Here is a 7,194-nt window from a genome sequence, read left to right as displayed (position 1 = left end):
TAACCTTTCCATTTATGTTATGAATTTTGGATAGGGTGTCCCTTTCCATTTATGTTATGAATTTTGGATAGGGTGTCCCTAGCATTAGTTTTGTATTATTTTTCAAGTCAAATTAAATCCACCCTCTTTCTCGATGCTTTTTCCATTTTTGTATTCAATTGTAATTCTCTAGTACATCTTGATATTGTCCTTAGAAGTATTGAGCATGTTTCATATAATTTTCTCTATATCGGGTTTAACTCATCATGGATGTGAAATGCATATTAAAAAAATTGGTAATATTGTGTTAGTTTTACCTATAATAATTGACTTGATTTTCTACAATTTCCAATTATGCCTTGGAGTATTCAACGTTTTTGACTATTGTCTCTTTCTTTCAACACATTAGTTTGTTGAAAAGCTACTCTACTAGAGACCATTGCTATCAAGTCTATTTATTTGGCATCCAAGATGGTAGATTTTGTAGTGACTATAAGTGCTTGACTAATAGGGAGATTTCCCTTGTTATGTGTTCACCTCACTACCTAGTTTTTTCTTCCTATTGAAAAGACACATCTCGAAATTAGCAACCTCATCAATGGCCTTGGGAAGTGGCATATCTCGTCCTATAATTAGTATACTTAAAGACATCCTAGAAAATACTTTAGGACTATGCACATATTGTTCCAATGACCCCCTCTATGTTACTTTACTGTTTCATTTATATTCTTCATCTTTCTTTCTTTTTCTTCCATTATACTTTTCCTTTCCATCTCAACATTTAATTCAACCTTCTTTTTCATTTCTTCTTCTTCTTCTTCTTCTATTGATAATATTTTTTCTTCCTCTTCCTCATCTACTTTCTTTTTTGTTTTACCTCAACTTCTACATTGGCTTTTGTATTGTTGGATTTTAAGCACAATGACAAGATCTAAGTGTGAAAAAATACTAGACTAGCTACTTGGAAAACAAGAAAGACTCATAGAATAAAACTGCTAAGAAATTGACTGATGAACCAAGGAGACAATTCGAATTAGCCTTCAAATATGATGATATATTATTGTTGAAAATGAATACAATGTAGAGACTCTTTAGGAAGAACATAGTAGGAATAACCAATTCAAATTGTGTTGCAATTCCAAGAGCATGCACTCAATTCACTAGAAAAGTGCTTCCACTACTTGACATGTAAGTCCAAGTTTGACCAAGAGACCCAAAATTATCTAAACATCCAATAATCGAGTGAGTTGAAAATAAATGGAATTATAAATTAGTTTGAACTGATTAATAACCCTCAAACACAAAAAACTAACAAATCAAACTTAGTTAAACTCCAAAATAGGACTAAAATTCAACTAACAAGGGGAGTAGAGAGAAAAATGGTGGCTAACTGCTAAAATGTAGGGATGAATTGTGCATTCAAAATAGGGAGGCTTATGCACGATGGAATGCACATTATCAAAGTGTAAATAACCATGTAATCTTCTAACTAGTGTCTATTTAACACCACATGTCATCCTAGGTGGCACTCCCACTAAAAATAGACTTGCTAAAAATAGAAAACCCTAAAAATAGCAAACATGCTAAATGAAAGGAAATGTTTAGTAGGAAATTAAAAGTGGTCATGTATGCCCCTAATAATGTATGGAGGAGGGTCTACTGATTTCTAGAGTGTAGGTCCTTATGAACTACTAAGTGAATGTACCCTAATAGGTCTCTTCTACTAACTTATTCCTTTGCACGTCTTCCTAAACCACTTTCCTTGCTCTATTTACATTAGTTTTAGCTTTAGTTTTTTGTTGTGTAGATACTATCATATGATCAAGTGGGCTACACTCCATGGTAATTGAAATAATTCTTTTTTTTAATAATGATTAAAGGAATTAACTTTATTTGTAGATAGGCTTTGTTAGAATACCATGAGTCAATGTCATGGCTTCAGAATACTACATGCCCAAAAAACCATAACTCATTTCCTATGACACTTGTTCATATGATATTTTTTTAATTAATGAATTTAATCAAAAGAGAAAAAAATGCATAACTACTCTGAAAATAAATCTGAGCCTTTGGTTTGTATCTATTATTAACATTATTCTATGGAAGTTAAATCCCTACTATCCACTTAATAAATATTGATATTAAATTTAAAAAACCATACTTCAAAATAAACAAACCTATTATATCCACATATAACTATACTAATTAACTATTTAAAAAAATAACATAGTTTATATATTTATATATAGGTATAAAAAATAAATTAAGTCAATCTAAATCAAATAATATTGATATCAAATTAAAAAACACATATTTCAAAATAAAGAAGCCTATTATATCCAGAGAATAACTACATTAATTTACTATTTAAAAAAAAAAAAATAACATTGTTTATTTGTTTATATATATATATATATGGGAAATTTGGTCAATCTCAATAAGAAGCACCATGGTGGCAGCATGTGCATTGATAAATCATACTAGTTATTTCACTGAAGTACAATTTCCTAATGCGGTAGTCTAACCACGTTTTGTTTATAAAATAATAGAATTTCTGATAAGATTTTAAGAAATTAGTATAAATTTTTTTGAAAATTTAAATGATAGTTGTCAAGTTTCAAGATTTTAAGTACCATCTATTTCCAAATAAAACTGAATCAATTTTTACTATTAAAATATAATTCAAACACTCCATTCTTTTTCTCTAATTTAATAACTAAATTGCAACTAAAAATTTCACCATCTAAACAAAATTAAAACCTTCTTAAATAATAATACCTTTCCTAATGATATCATATATCCGATTTCCTGTTGTTAAATAATGCCTTTCCTAATTATATCATATATCCGATTTCCTGCCAACCTCATTGTCTTGTAGATCTTTTTCACCATCTTAAATACTTAGATGATATTTCTATTTGAAACCCAAAAGTATTCAATAGTAAAAGCGCTGCCAAAAAAAATTATTCAGTAGATTCACTACATGGATGGTTGTACTTAATCAAGTTTGAAATACGTTGTTAGAAATATGACAAAGGTCTATTACATGAGATGCAAAACATATCACTATAGATTTACTTTTAAAATAGATTTAACTAGTTTTAAAAAATTAAATCTTTAAGATAATTTTTTGCTAAAATATAAATTTCAAAAAAATTCCACATAAAAAAATTCTATCTCTTTAAATTGGGAATCCAAAAATTTTATTTGTTAATTACATAAATATTCTATTTAAAAACCATATTATTTATATTAAAATATTAAATATATGAAATATTTTTAAATGTATATTAATATTATTTAATTTTATATATTGAAATATTTTATTTATTATATATATTGAAATTTTATTATTATTTTCTAAATTCTAGGTATTTATTTTATAACAAAAATTAAATAAATGGTACATTTTCCTCAACAATTGATTTTTTTTACTTTAATAACTTCTTTTTCTTCTTTTTTCTTTTTTTGAAATATTATATTATCACCAACACTAAGATAATATTGTTTCTCTTTTCTTACTCTATATATACGTATTAAAAAAATTGATATTCAAATAGTTTATTTAATTAACATAGATATTCAAATAATTTATTTAAGTTTTATATTAAAATATTTATAAAAATATAAAAATTATACATTGTCTTCTCATGATTAAAAGTGAAAATATAAGATTTCTTTTACTTTTAATTATTTTGTGTTATTTTCGCCGAAAAAATGATTTCATGGTAGGATATTGTAATATCAAGAATAGAGCGAGCACATTTACGGTGAGATTATTGATGTTGATGTGTTATAATACTTTTAATTAAAATTAATCAAATATATATGTTTATTTTTATTTTTTTAATCTAATCTACATTATTTTTTATTTTAAACAATATCTTTCTTTTATTTCAAAATAAACACCTATGAACTTGAAATTAATCATGGAGAAAATCACATATCTCGCTCATACTAGGCTACAAAATGCACCAAATATTTATTTTTAAAGATGATGAAAACCAAAGTTTTTAAAAAATACACCTCCATAAATATGTTTATATTAAAAAAAATAAAAAATCTAGATATTATATTTATGTCCAAAATTTATAAAAACAAATATTTTTCTTTATGAAAGTAGTCAGTAAATTTATTAAATTATTTATATTTTATAAATAAAAATTTATGATTATTTATATTTTTTTAGTGACTTCTAATCCCATAAAGGTCAGACTTCTAATCCCAAAATTTGACCTTTAGGTTATTATGATTACTATTATAATCCCTCTAAGAGTTATCTTAAACCTATAAACATTCAACCACTATTTAATTTATATAAGTCCGTAAATTAAAAATATTTATTTTTAAAATGAATAAGATGTAAAACTGTAGGAAACTTTCAGAAACAAAAAACTAAGGGTGAGGAAACGTCACAAATATTTTAATACCAACTACTCCACTCCTACCATACCTAGGATTCTTATTCTCCATCATACCGATCGATGCAAGCGACAATAAAAGTGCTCAGAGAACAATGATTCAAGCAACCTAAAAGACAAAGTTGGTATTATATTAACTCTAGAGAAACTACTTTTACATTTTGGCGGAGATCAGTTATTGAAAAACATGGAGAAAAAGTAGCCTTCCTAGTTTTTCCTTTACACCTCCCCATGCTAGAGTGTGGAGATCAAATTTTCCAATCCAATAAACTCAACAAGGCTATCAATCCAACAAATCCACTGAGGTCTCTGGCTTCCTGTACAGGGATTATAATTTTACAGACACAGAGAACTTTTTCCTAAAGAACGTAGCACAATAGTTTTCCTACGCTGAAGCACAAGAAAGTTTCTACAACAGGACTTCTTTGTTGAATATCCAACTAAAAGCACAGCTTCGTCCTTTTTTTCCCTTTCTTGAGCTCGCTCATCTAGCTTTCTGATACGAGGTGCCAACTTGCATACATAATCCTGAGCCTTCCTTCCCTTACCAGAAAGACCACCTATTTTCTTCACATTCCATCTCTCAACCAAGAATTCCAAGATGTCAGCATAGTCTCCTGCTGTGTACACACCTAATCTCTGAGCAACAGAAGAAAAGTGGTCAAACAGATTACCATCCTGCCCATCATACATCAAATGTGCAGGCATTATAACCTTTTTCCGCATCATATCTTCAAAAGCTAGCATTGTGGTGTCAGGATCAATCTCAAACAACTTTTCAACAATCTTTGTGTATGCAGTCTCATGGCGCTTCTCATCTGCAGCAATAGTTCCACATATTTGGGCCAATTTCAGGTCACCATATCCTTTAGCAAATCTTGCAGTGTTGGCATGTGATATGAATGTTGCTCTTTCCTGGAAGGAAGTGTATAAGAATCCAAGATAGGGACTATTTTCTATGCCTGGATACTAAACAAGTCAAAAAATCTCAAGTCAGAAAATTCTCATTCAAAAACTAAAATACCCTGCAGAAAGCTTCAACATGCAATATGTCTAGTAAACAAATAGAGTGGAATCCCACATCTTGTTGCTACCAAGAGTAAACATAATAAAATACTTTGACAAAATGCTTGCAACGTTAAGACACTGTACCATTCCAAACCCAATAAGATACTGTATGGTTTTTTCAATCTGCCTCATGTCCACTCGGCCACACAAGTAAAGATATTTATGAAGAAGATCACCATGTCTATTCTCCTCAGCTGTCCACATACGTGTCCATGTTGCCCATGAAGTGGGACTGGCACCAGTCTCATCTCTTACACCATCAAATGTGTTCAGCATAGTCTGATAAGTAGGCAATGCTTCCTCTGTAATCATGTCTCCTACTAGACAAACTAAATAGTCATCTGGCAATTCATGGGACCGCTCCCGCAATTCTATAACTTGGTCAATGAAGCCCTCAGAAGAAGGATCAGGCAAAAAATCTTGTGGTTGCCAAGACTTTTCAACAGGCTTTAAATGAATCAGTATATTTTTTTCTGCCCACTCCTCCAGAGATTTAAAGATCTCAACCTTCTCAGGTGGCATGGAATGAGCCACCTGTGCAAGAGCTTTGTGAGGTAGAGTGAGACACCTGTGCAGGAGATTTGTGCGGTTGGAAATGGATTCTGATCTTTTCAACTTCCCTGAAAGATGAAACCAGTAATATCAGAAATGCATGAGAATCAAATGCATATTCACAGAATTAGATGCAGGTGCACAATAACAAATGAACTCTTAAAAATTAAAATAGGGATCATTGAGAGACAAAATCTACTTATGACTACATGACCAAACATGTGATTAACAGGGGATCTGCACTTTAATTCATGGAAATTCTGAAATTCCAGAAGCTAATTTGCTAATACGTTATAATGGCTAGCAATGTAAGTGAAAAGGCTAGAAGGAAACTAGCAATGTAAGTGAAAAGGCTGAAGGAAATTTAGCATATTTCTTACCATAACACTGGATACCAAGGATCCTGGCCGAGATGAAATCTTAAACTGATCCTCTCAAAACAAGCATGTAAACTCTATAAAACGACAGCATTTCGTTTACACGAACAATCCCATTGGCGCGTTCGTAAAGGCACGGTTCCCCGATCGATTCCATAATAATTAAGTTCACCACTAAACTATAGATCAAATGGTGTATATTGTATGAGATTATTTGTTCATAGGAGAAGGAATTCACCTTTACATGGTAATTTTGTTTAGTAATTTGACTATTGAATTGTAATACATACTTTATTCTTTATTCTTTTGAACTTGAATATGTAAGCTCTTACAATGAAACAATTTAAAAATGTATGACAATGTTAAATAATAATAATTTTATTTAAGGTTATGATGAAACATGTACCATCCCACAAACGTGATTCGAATCTGAACTTGATTACTGACACAAAGCTTTATATAATTTGATTACTGATACAAAGCTTTATATAATTTCGCCATCTTAATTTGACCAAAAACCATCAAGTCTTTAATTAGATAAAAGATATTTAAATATATTTGTTTCCCCATATTCTTAGGATCGTCAAGCCTAGATAAAAGTTATTTACCTATATTCCTCGTATTCCTATGATCCATTTTTTTGTAAAAATCTGGGCATCACAATATTGTCTCCACATAGACTATAGGTATAGACCATGGATCTTTAAACAAAACCTAATTTGAACCTATGACGTATCAAACAAATGAAAAGATCCAAAATATAACAATTTAAATACAATTCCCAAAATATAAAAATT

General features: G+C 29.8%; 1 pseudogene; it reads right to left on the bottom strand.

Moving 5' to 3' along the window:
- Positions 1-4,809: 4,809 nt before the first annotated feature.
- Positions 4,810-5,744, bottom strand: LOC149178648 (stearoyl-[acyl-carrier-protein] 9-desaturase 5, chloroplastic-like; annotated as a pseudogene).
- Positions 5,745-7,194: the final 1,450 nt, after the last annotated feature.

This window comes from Pinus tabuliformis, chromosome 4_1 (genome assembly GCF_031772625.1).
Source record: "Pinus tabuliformis cultivar Carrire ecotype Pingquan chromosome 4_1, CPIR1, whole genome shotgun sequence".
NCBI classification, from domain to species: Eukaryota; Viridiplantae; Streptophyta; class Pinopsida; order Pinales; family Pinaceae; genus Pinus; species Pinus tabuliformis.
The sequence above is the reverse complement of the archived record's forward strand: the minus strand, read 5'-3'. Positions and strand labels throughout refer to the sequence as shown.